General features: G+C 34.0%; 1 pseudogene; it reads right to left on the bottom strand.

Annotated features, from left to right (window-relative positions):
• Window positions 1-3,266: 3,266 nt before the first annotated feature.
• Window positions 3,267-10,075, bottom strand: LOC115967203 (annotated as a pseudogene).
• Between the last annotated feature and the right edge of the window lie 2,636 nt (window positions 10,076-12,711).

The following is a 12,711-nucleotide window of genomic DNA, read 5'->3' as shown; positions in this document are numbered from 1 at the left end:
TTTGAATTTTTTTTGGAATCTTCCAGGTCAATAGGTGTGCTCTGTTTTCTCCATAAGTTCTTTCATAATCTTCCAGGTCAATAGTAAAAATGTTTACGCAAGAAAATCTACTTATAACAAAGGTTACAAACTGTAAGTGGTCTCTCTCATGCACTAGTAGTTCCAGTACGAAGTCCTTATGTCATCAACAAACAAATGGAAGTCCCCTTGTTATACACAAACAAATAGTACCAACAAGTCTTGAAAACCTAGCAAATTGAGCCCAAGCATTATAACATGTCTAACAAGATTAGAAATGAGAGGAGAAAAGAAAGGACCCTCAGATTACAATTATTGAATCAAGGGCACCCCCAAATAAGAGTAAAACCAATTAACTAACCACTAAACAAACATAGCTTCAAATTCATTTCAATGTAGCCTTATATCACTCTATGGAAAAATTATTATATATCTTATTATGATTCTAAAGAAGCCGTCTATTAGGGACTACAGAATTTACACAACCATATCCATGTAAATTATTTGGTTTATTTAGAATTATTTTGGTATTTTATGTGTAATTATGTAGTCCCTGATGGACTTAAAATTCATTGTTTATCTAGACAGATGGCTTCATTAGAATCATTATGGATATGGATGTGTAATTCTGTAGTCCCTAATTCTAGTCCCCATGATCGATGCATGACATAAAAGACCCAACGTGCAAGAGAACTTGGATCTCTTCGCAATCTCCCTGGTTAGTGGTAACTCGGAAGTACTTTGGGCATTTAACCTTGCAATTGTCAATTCTCTTTCGTCCAAGATCCAAATATATGCTAGCTGTATGCGTTTCTTGTGTATCCAAATATATGCTAGCAGTATGTGTCTCTTGCAAACTTTTGTCGCACGCATTAAAAGTAGTTCCAGTCCAAGATCCAATACTACCCTAAATTATTGTATTTCGTCAAACAGTCGTTCATTCATCCTATACTTCTCTAAAGATGACTGTTAAAGTCGCACAGGTCCATTTGTTGACTTGGATTATCTACAAAAGCCCAAGTATGTTGTCAATGTGTCCCGGATAGGGATGGCCATGGGTAGGGTATGGATCGGGTATACCCATACCCTACCCGAAATATTTGCCCATGGATACCCAAATCCCAATACCCGTCATTATCCATACCCAATTCTTAGCCAGATTTATTATCCATGAATATCCATACCCTACCCAATATCCATTTAATTTTTTCTTTTTAAAATCCAAAAAAATTTTAACTTAAAAACTAATCAATAACTTTATCTTAAAAAAGAAAAAATTAATGAATACCTTTGAAATTAGATGTATATACTAAGGACAGATCAAAACAAAGATATCCTTCTTCGACAAGCTCTTGTACCTCTCCGGCGGCAACAAATCGAGTAGATCTTGATAGTTCGCCGGCAACTTCTCCTCTCACACTGAGTCCGACGACGCGGCGCCGCGAAACACATGGTTCAGCCTCGTGAGGTTGCAGATCTCCGGCGAAGTCAGGTAGAGAAACACGCAGGCCACGCAACTCTCTGGTATGTCTCCTAGACCCGGACCCAAATCCAAACCTGACGACCTGTCCACCTAGTTCAACAGCGACACCCCCATCGACTCTCAGTCTCTCTAACTCTAACAAGTCAGGGTTTTTAGAAGTAAAGACAGAACAAGGTTTTGAACAGAGAGAAAGTTCAGATCCAAGGATTAGAGAGAGATTTCGAGGTTGAGAGATTTGGTTCGAAAATGGAGAAGACCACCGTAGTGATGGTTCTGGTGATCCGAGTGATGAGTTCAAGGCACTAGCCCATGGAGGCTTGCGTGAGAGAAACAGAGCGAGTAACGGTGAAGATGGAGGCTCAGGTGAGAGAGAGAGTGCGTGTGAGTGAAACTGAGAGATAGTTTTTTTTTTTTTTTTTAATGAGTCGGGTATGGATAATATCCATACCCTACCCGAACTATTCGGGTAATATCCATACCCTACCCAATTAGGTTCTACCCATAAAGATCCGGGTATTATCCAAAATATTTGGATCGGATAGGGTAAGATATCCATTACCCAATGAGTATGGCCATCCCTAGTCCCGGATGACCATAAACACCAATCAATCTCCATTTGAATCCATATCTAATGTTTGCAAAAATTGCATTAATTAATATGGTTGGGGGAGAAGCTTTGCTCCTACAAGTTGCATTCTTGACGCCACCAATTAGGATGGAACTATATTATGAGTCTAGATAATGAAGAATGAGGAATGATATGGTTGAGTTTGTATCATAAACCAAAGCATTAGAACATGTCTAGAGAAGATCAGAAATGAGACAAGAAAAGAAAGGGGCCTCCGAATACAATTATTGAATCAGGGGAGCCCCCAAACGTGGATCAAAGCACTAACACGTCGGGTACAATAGGGGTGAACAAATTTAAATTTATAAACAATTCAATGCGGTAATCATAAAATAAAAACCTCTGCAAAACTATTAACTAAACACTTAAGGAATTTGCTACATCATGATCAAGACACGAGCATTAATGTCGAGCTATTTACATAAAAATCTTTCCAGGTAGGTGGAAATTAGAATACAATAAACAAATCAACATAAACCGAAACATTCATGTCAATCATAATCATAATTGTCAACCAAGCCTAGAATATAGATATCCATAACGATTCTAAATACAAACCCAAAAGTTAAACTCCTTCACTAGGGACTACAAAGATTACACAACGATATCCATAATGATTCCCATCTATCTAAATAAACGAAGAAGTTTAAGTCCATCAGGGACTATATAATTACACAAAACATACCATTATAATTTACACAAAACATAACATAGAGATCTAAATAAACAAAATAGTTTTAAGTTTTCCATGGAATGTATAATTACACATTCACAAACAACAAAAGTGTGGCCTCTGTCTAAGCGTTCTGGAAACAACCTTCTTGCATAAACAAAAAACCACTGTTGACAAATTGACAGATAACATTAAAAAGTACTGCATAATCAAAAAATTTAAAAAAATAATAATAAAATAAATAAATAAAATCAATCAAAAGGAATATTTGAACACATGATACCATGATAATCAAAGAGTTAATGGCATTGAAAATAACTTTTTTGTTAGTACTTTGTGTCAATGGTGGAAATTTGTCGTAATTACTAAAAATCTCAAACTACAATAACTACTGTACAATTAGTTTTAGTCTAAGAAGAAATAAATATGATGGATTTACCACACACTTTACACCATAAACAAATTTTTTGAATTTAAAATTTTGAATAAGAAAGCAACATCAATTAACTAATCATATCAAGTATATGATTCTCAAAAAAAGAAAATTATATCAAGTATATTACTCCAAAAATAAAAGAGTGAAGAAAAAATTCATCTCTATTGTTAGTTTTGTTCCTTATCAACTGATCTTCACGTTGGTACTCTTTACCTAAATAAATTAATGTAATCATTTGCTTAAGGGAGGACAAAGAGATGCTTAATTCATCCATACTCTTAATCAATTCTAACCTTCCAACTCATAACCCCAAAAAACACAAATCCAAAGTAAAAATTCCCATGTTTGCAGTATTCCTAAAATCAACAAACAAATCAACTTTTTTCTCTCTCGTCTACATATACAACAGAAATTCTCATAAGGATAGACAATAATATAGGAGCATCTAAAAGCCCAAAGCAAAGAAGGCCGAAGGCCAATTGCACCATTTTGCTCAAGACTGTTAACTATCATAAGACTAATTTTTTTTATTGATCTACGTTCTGTTCCTATTATTATTATGGATTCAAAACTTTATAATATCATGTGTGACTCAGGAATTAGGGTTGAGTATGGCAACCTCATATCTATGTGAAATTATATACATATAACACCCATAAACCTAATCATCCCCTATGGGGAGGTGACCATCAATGCTCAATTTATTCCCATCGGTTAAGTTAATACTACTCATCCACTTTACAATGCAACCCAAAAATAGAAGACCAAACATATCTGCAATGCATTAGAAGTCCAGTAGCTCTTTAAGCATGTAAAAACCAGTATGCAAAAAAGTTTATACAACTTTCTTTCTATTGGAACAAAGAATACCTGTTTATAAATTGATATGGTAGAAGTGCCAAGCCATTAGCTAGCCTTCATTTGTTTCCAAAGCTACAAACCTAGAAATATTAGATGGCACAGTAAGCAAATATTCAATGAAAAAAGAAAGGTCTCTAAAAAAATATATTGAATTTCAAACTATATGTAGTTTTGGTTAACAAATTTATGTCAAAACTTAAAACTAATTTTTAGGCATCTAAACAAACTATATGTAGTTTTGGTTAACAAATTTATGTCAAAACTTAAAACTAATTTTTAGGCATCTAAACAAAGTACTTTACTTGTAGGTAGCTTTACAACCATAAGGTTCCCTTTCTAACAGGCTGGACAAGCTGCATTTAATTTTTTTTTTCCCCTTCTCATGAAATCCCCGTATAACTCCATCTACAAGTGACATGTAGATTCCTGGGAATCTCCCATGCAGACTATCTTCAATCTCAAAGTGGAAGGGAATCTAATTCAGTGACATATAGATTTCTTATATGGTTTCATTGAGTCAGATTCCTTCCACTCTGAAGTTGAAGATAAACTGAATGGGAGATTTCCAAGAATCTACATGTCACTTGTAGATGGAGTAATACAGGAATTTCATGAGAAAGGGAAAAAAAAAATTTAAATGCAGCCTATCCAGCCTGTTAGAAAGGGAACCTTATGGCTGTAAAGCTACCTACAAGTAAAGTACTTTGTTTAGATGGGTGAAAATTAGTTTTAAGTTTTAACATAAATTTGTTAACCAAAGCTACATGTAGTTTGAAATTCAATATTTTTTTTGTTAGAGACCTTTCTTTTTTCATTGAATATTTGCTTACTGTGTCATCTAATATTTTCAGGTTTGTAGCTTTGGAAACAAATGAAGGCTAGCTTTGGTTGATCCACCAGTTCTCATGTTCGCATGATCTGGTGCTCCAAAGCCAATGGAAAAATCTTGCTGTCCGGAAAAAGAACGTAAGATAATTAGAACTCACATTTAGGGAGAAGCCAACAATAGTAAAAATTTCTGTTTAACATACAGCACAAGAAAAGGGTATCACCTCTCTGAAATCGTCTTCTCCAAATCAACAGATGGTCCACCACAAATGAAGAGTATATTTTTGGTATCCATCTGTGATTCATCAATAGTTATAAGAGGCACAAGTAACAAATATAAGGAACACAATTCTAGAACTAACAAGCTGTCCAAGATATTTAACTGTTTAAATTCATATTCCCACAGCTCCCAGTAAAACTACATATATTTCAAAATATTTACAAACTATTTTCTGCAATTTCATGTGGCAAGAGCCTGGCCTAACACCAAGTTCTGCAGGAATTGTCAATTCCCAATGCAATTGAGTGTTCCTTTTGCCTATGAGGCTATGACTCGCCAGATATAATTGCATAAAATGGAAACAAATATAGGAGAAATAGATAGTTTTAGATCCAGCATACCTGAATGAGATCACCATGAGGACTCTTCCGAGCTCCTCTATCGGGAACACTCACTATCTGACAAAGAAAACATTTAGTCAACATATATATAGCCTAATATAATATCATACCATACATAAATCAAACAAGCAAATTCTCAAAGCTTTGGAACTGACATCTTCATTTTATTAGAAACATGTTCCTCGTGTTAAGGACATCTTCAGAGGTGAAAATGCATGTTTTTGTTTTATATGCAAGTTACGAACAAACCCAATGAGTATTAAATACAATCAAGTTTAAGAACTCACCACTATTTTCAATAAGCTTTGATGTATTCAACCTCCGAGAAAGCCGCTCATAATCTGGAAGCAAAGACTGTGAGGCAAGAAAACAGATGCAAATGAAAATTGAATCAAAGCAACCAACACATGCATAAACAAAATCACACAACAATTAATTTATTACTACAAAATAGAGGTAATTAAGGCAAAGGTTGGGTGGAGATAGTGTAGCGAAGAGGCAGGGAAATAACTCATTGTAAGAACTCACAAAGCCCTACACAAAACCAATCCAAAAAGCCAAAAAAAAAAAAAAAAAAACCCAATTTCTGAGCTTTACCCAATTCCGTTCCATCCAAAGTTGGATTAAAAAATTTTAAAAATCTTCAATGAGAGACACATTTAAGTTGTCCTCAACCAGAAAAGAGTATTAAATCCAATGGAAAAGCCTGCATAAAAAAATATTTTAACGTTAGTTTCAGTCTTGTTGAGGATCTATAGCCTACTCCAATGTTTTGGGACTAAGGCTTTATATTAACCGTCAAAATCTGTTTTACCATTGCTAACTCATATGACCTTACATCTTTTGCTCAAGATGTACCAACAAATTGAAATTGGTCCGTCTTATCACTCAGTGTGTTTGAGGTGACATTATGTTATCAAAAAAATGATTTTATCAATCAATATTTGCAAATCATATACCTTCACATGTCTCCATTGCAATCTCAATCTCCATCTTGCTTGTGAGTTGTGAGGAAGAAAGATACCCACTGTTTTACCCATTTATCACCGTGCAGACTGTCATTTTGTTGTTGAACTAAAACGCATCATCTTATTATTATTATTATTTTTGAAGACCCCAAATTTAAAACCATAACCTACAAGCTACTAGCGCAGATCTTTTTTATTTCAGAATTGAAATCACCCTCAGACTTGAGTTGCATTCTAAATTATTATCCCTTTACTCTTTATGGCTAACACCAAAAAAGGTTATGACAAGGAAAATTTCCTGGACATCAATGATAACTATTACACAGCATTTGATATACACAGCTTGTTAATGCCATGTGTTTGTAAAATATGGCTAGAACAAGATTTTCAAAAAAATCCCAAAATAAAAGCATGAGTGTGTTAAATAAATGCCTGATAAACAGTTAACAGGTGACAGAAAATTCATTGACATACAAATTCATATGCAAGGAAGAATGATCACCTATATCCTCTTTAGTAAAAAGCTTCCGAAGAGCAGGCTGCAGCAATGTGACCATCAGCTAAGTCCATGACATCGATGTAGTCTCGGACCTGTTTAACACAAAAACATTTGATATTTTGTAAGCGCAAAAAATTTGTCAATTTAATTGAATTTTCTGTAATGACAGAAAGTCAAATACTACTGCAGTGGTTATAAAGGATTATAAGTGGAATACAAAACTAGAAACAGTCTATGTCAAAAAGGTCCATGAGATGGGACTAATGGATATTACTGAAAAACCAGGGAAATTCCTATCCACTACTACTCAACAATATTTACGCAAAAAAGAACATACCGCACTACCATCCTTCGTGGGATAATCATGACCATACACGTTAAGCTCAGGCAATCTGCCAACAGCTACTTGCTGTATATATGGCATGAGATTGTTTGGGATGCCCTTTGGATCTTCACCAATTCTACCACTCTCATATGCCCCAACAGGATTGAAGTATCTGAGACATATAATTTTCCGATCTGGCTCCGCCTTCTGAATATCTCAAGCAATTTCTTCAAGGAAAAGCTGTAACCATAGAATATATTATAAGTCAGGAAAGAAAAGAAACTGCACTCCTATGAACACAAGAAACAGCAACTGGGATTATGCAACTTCAAAGACGAATCCTATGTGTGGTATGCCCAAAATAAACATTACTAAGCACCCAGTGATGTATACCTTGGTCCGCCCATAAGGATTCATAGGATTCAATTTGAAATCCTCAACACAGGGTATTTTTTCAGGTTGACCATAAACTGTTGCGGAAGATGAGAAAACCATCTATTTGGCCACAGGATAACATTACTTGTGTCAGTAGTGGGCAGAGCATGCCAACATGTGATGTAATCAATAAAAAAATGGTTCACATTCTAAGACTAAACAATTCTCTGTTAAAGATTCAACTGGAACTTGAATGCTATAACTACTTTCGACAAACAAATAATTAGACTTTTTCATGATTCGATAGTTACAATGGTGGGTGATTTACAAGGCCCATGGCGACAAAAGAATTAAGACACCAAAAAGACCAATGTCGCTTCCACATGCAGCTACATATACAAACATAGTTTATGCAGTTACATTGAAAAAGAAATACTGGAATCAAAGATTTAGCAAAATCAAGTACGAATAAAATGAACATTTAATGCTTAACTCAACAGCCAAAAATTCTTTAAGACATAGATTATTGTTGATTCACTTCCAAACCATTTGTTACAAGCGCAAGATTCAAAGACAAAATCAATTGAGTTTAAGAAATTAAATCGCGGACATACCTTTTTGCAATCATATTTTGCCATAACCTCATAAAGATTAATAGTGTGAATCAAATTGTTATTGAAAGAATGGCGAGGGTTTGCAACACTCTCCCCAACAGCTTTTAGGCCAGCTAAATGGATCAAAACATCAAATCTGTCTCAAACAACGCCAATGGCACCAACCACTTCGGAGAGCTAAGTTCTGAAAAGAATGACACAAATGGACAGAAACAAGAAATCAAAACATTACACAAGAAATTATTTTTTAGCAAGGACCGAAAAATAAAATTAATTAAAGAAGGGCAAATCTTTGACAATGAAATCAAAAGGAAGAGGGAGAAAATAACTGATCAATCACGTAATATTATTCGGTCGAGTCGGATCATCCGGATCAAACAAAAGTAGACTCCCCAATATTTTGAAACTTGAGGAAGCTGAAGAGTGAAGAGAAATGAGTAGAGAGATGGGACTGAAATACATCTCTGTCCTACCATTTCAACTATACGTGATTTCTCTTCTTTTGAGACTTTGAAGAAGAGTCAGCCTCGGCATCAGGACTTTGCTTAAATTCTCTTTAAACCACTCTGACCACCTTTTTTCATCTCTTTCCCGTCCCATGCTTCAACCCTCCATCCTCAGTTTTTGAGTTTAAGAGACACAAGAGCCACCGTTTAAAAACAAAAAGAGATACGGAAGGAAAATTGAGAGTTTGAAAAAAGTGGGAGTAGGCGGGGTATTAATGTGATTGTCTCTTTTTTCTTTTTTAATGTTTTGTCTCTACCTCCTAGAGCCATATAGAGCTTCCTTTTACAGTATTTGGAGTATCATGTATCATATCATTCCTATAAAACTCTTTTCGTGGTCCATAGTTGAAGAAAAAACAAGAAGTGGATCGCTCGAATGGATAACATTTTCATTTTGTCATATTTTCTATAAAGTTGAACAGAGAATAACACAAGTCATTAAATGTGAACCCCTCAAAATAATAAAACTAGTCTCATTCCTGTCAACAAAAATGCATTAAAAAAAAGTACTACATATTCAAATACAAGAAAAATAAATTAAAAGGAATATTTAAACACAAAATACCATGATAATCAAAGAGCTAAATGGCATTGAAAATAATATTTTAGTTAATCTTATGTGTCAAAGATGTTAATTAGTCCTACTTAAGAATCTAAAGCTACAATGACTACAAGGTGTTTAGCTGTGACTGCAATAAATCTACTTAAAATTTTTTTTTCTTTCAATCAAAGCAAATGGAAGGGCCAAGCTTTTAACACATCTTATCACATAGGTAGAATATAATAAAAGATTCAACATAAACTGAAACATTTATGTCAATCATAATCATAAGTTTCATAGAATTTTCTATATATAAAACTTGAATATTCTTAGCTAAAGCCCTTTCTACCAACTTAAAAAAAAATAATGATATACATATATATATTAAGATAAATAAAAAAAATGAAAAATCATTTGTCACTTTTTTTTTTTTTGAAACAAACAAATCATTTGTCACTTAGATGTTAAAATTTAAAACCCCTATGACACTATAGATAGTTGGCTGTGGCACCATTTCCCTCCCCTATGGCAAGAGCTCTTTTAATTTTCAAATGTTAAAGTATAAAACTGAGGTTTAGATGTGCTTTTTCTCCTCTCTCGTATGGGATTTTGTATATCCTGTAACCAGCATGTATGCCGAGTACAGGATATACCACCTCCTTGTATGGGCTGCCTCACTTCATCTAAAATGTTCCCCATTTAATGCAACTCTGACATTTATCGTTGGGAAAAGAGTCACGTGAGGAACGAAGAAAAGAAACGGATGGTACAAAATGAAAGCTCATTTTACCAAGCTCATTGCCTCCATCAACGCTCCTCTCTCGTATGGGATTTTGTATATCCATATACCACCTCCTTGTATGGGCTAGCTCACTTCATCTAAAATGTTTTCTGTTTAGGTCGAATTGAATTTATTGTTACTGAAACTGAAAACTGAAAATATTATAATAAAATAATTTTTTAATGTGTAAATAGTATTATAGGGCCCGTAAACAATATATAAACAGTATATAAACAGTATTTTTTTCTCTACACAGTAAAATCATGTGATTTTTTACCATTCACGTGTAGAAAAAAAAAAATGAAACACAAAACGTGAATGCCACTTACATCTGAAAACCAACGGGGTACCTAAGTGGCGTTTGGTTTCTAGCTGAAACCAACGTTCACGTTTTCATTTCACCGTTTCCGGTTTTTTTTTTTTTTAGTGATGGAACAGTAAATTTATGTGCAGACAAAAATCACATTGTTCATACTGTAGTAGTACTGTTCCGTACTATAACAGCACTATTCACACATTAAAAATATAAAAAATAGGTCTCACGGTACTTTTCACATGTTTAAAAATTATTTTACTATAATGTTTTCAATTTCAACACAATAAGTTCAATCCAAACAGACCCCTAGAGTCAAGTTACGGAATTCAAATTCCCATTTGTTAAACCATTTTGATTAGTGGATTTCAAAAGCTTTTTGGTTATAGAAAGAAAGTCTGAAGATCGGTTTTTGTTCTCCGTACAAATTAAAGTTGTTTTTGAAAACTCTGTAACACAGTACGTACTTTGTGTAAAGAGGAAACTGATTGAGTGATGGATTTCAATTGTCATTCAAATTCGTTTTTTAGTAGGGCTTCCACATATACATTTGTGTGAGGAGAAGAATCAATTTGTGAATTGTACAGTAGTCAGTTAACACAATTAAATCCGATTGTAAAAGAGGGAATAATTGCGAAGATGCTTTATTGTTGTTAAAGTAATAGCATCAGATAGATATAAATAGCTTTGCCAAAAATGGAAAGTTTAAGACTATTTCTCACTTCTGACTATTTTCACTTTCTGAGCTTGATGGAGGCAATGTGCTTGATAAAATGAGCTTTCATCTTGGACCATCCGTTCTTCGTTCCTCACGTGACTCTCTTTCCAAACGATAGATGTCAGAGCTGCATTAAATCACATGTATGCCCAGTTGTTCTGCTTGGCTGTCAAAATGCTTGAAAATTAAAGACTCTCTTGTCTAGTCTATGAAAATTGAATACGGCTCATTCGTCCATGTGACCTTGTCTGAAAGTAAAAAGAACTTACATGGAAAAGGAAGGAAATAAAAAATGACGAGATATTGAAAGATAAAAGAACAAATCATTTTCATGCAAAATTCAATCAGTTGTCACATCTACAAAGTTGAGAGAGTACATCATATGAGACTTCTGTTTGTTCTTTGCATGATGCCAGTTGTTCTGCTTGTGCTGTCAAAATGCTTGAAAATTAAAGACTCTCTTGTCTAGTCTATGAAAATTGAATAAGGCTCCTTCTTTCATGTGACCTTGTCTGAGAGGAAAAAAAACTTACATGGAAACGGAAGGAAATAAAAAAGGACGAGATAAATTGAGAGATAAAAGAACAAATCATTTTCATGCAAAATTCAATCAGTTGTCACATCTACAAAGTAGAGAGAGTGTACATCATATGGGACTTCTGTTTGTTCTTTGCATGGGAACCGAACCAATTGTCACCGACAAAAATACGAGAGTGTTGCGGATTTGAACCAAATCTACTCACTATCAAGTCCCTAGAGGCAAAGATGTAATTAAATCCCCATTATGAAAAGACGCTGACACCTTCCCAAACCATTTTTCTCTCTCATCAAACCAAGAGTGAGTATTGTATGAGACCGTTTCATAATCCGTTTCATACAATACAAGAATCTTTCTCAAACTAATCTATCAAGCTCACCACTCACACGTTAGCATTCACATCACTTGTATAAAATTTTCTGTATATTTTACAATAAGAAAATTTTTTTACACAATCACTTTTTCAAACCACCCCTATCAGATTATTTATTCTACAATATATTTCAATAAAATATTTATCAATTATCTATATATTATTATTTTCTCTAATAGTTAGTGTGCTACATTGATGTGTGAGTTAATATAAAAATGTAGGATAATAATTAAATAATATAAATCATATGATAGAAAGATACAGTATATTTCACCAAAAAAGAAAAAAGATACAGTATACACTGTTACTATAACACTTCTATTTTTCTACAATTATGCAAAAGAGATGAAATAAACTTGCATATAGGTCACATTGTCACATTACGATTCATTGATGGTACTTGCGTTGGTTGGATTAGAACAACAATTAATTAAGGAAAAAAAGAAAAAAAAAAACTCTGGCAAGGAGTGGTACCAACCCAATGACACAATAAATTCTTTATAACACCACTAACAATGAAAAGACATCAAAACCCCTCTCAAACCATTTTCACCCCTATACATATAGGTTAGAGATGCGTAGAAAAGGAAACAAATAATAAGTGTGTATTAG

Source organism: Quercus lobata, chromosome 11 (assembly GCF_001633185.2).
Source record: "Quercus lobata isolate SW786 chromosome 11, ValleyOak3.0 Primary Assembly, whole genome shotgun sequence".
In the NCBI taxonomy this organism is placed as follows: Eukaryota; Viridiplantae; Streptophyta; class Magnoliopsida; order Fagales; family Fagaceae; genus Quercus; species Quercus lobata.
Note: the sequence above shows the minus strand (reverse complement) of the source record. Positions and strands in the feature narration are given on the sequence as shown.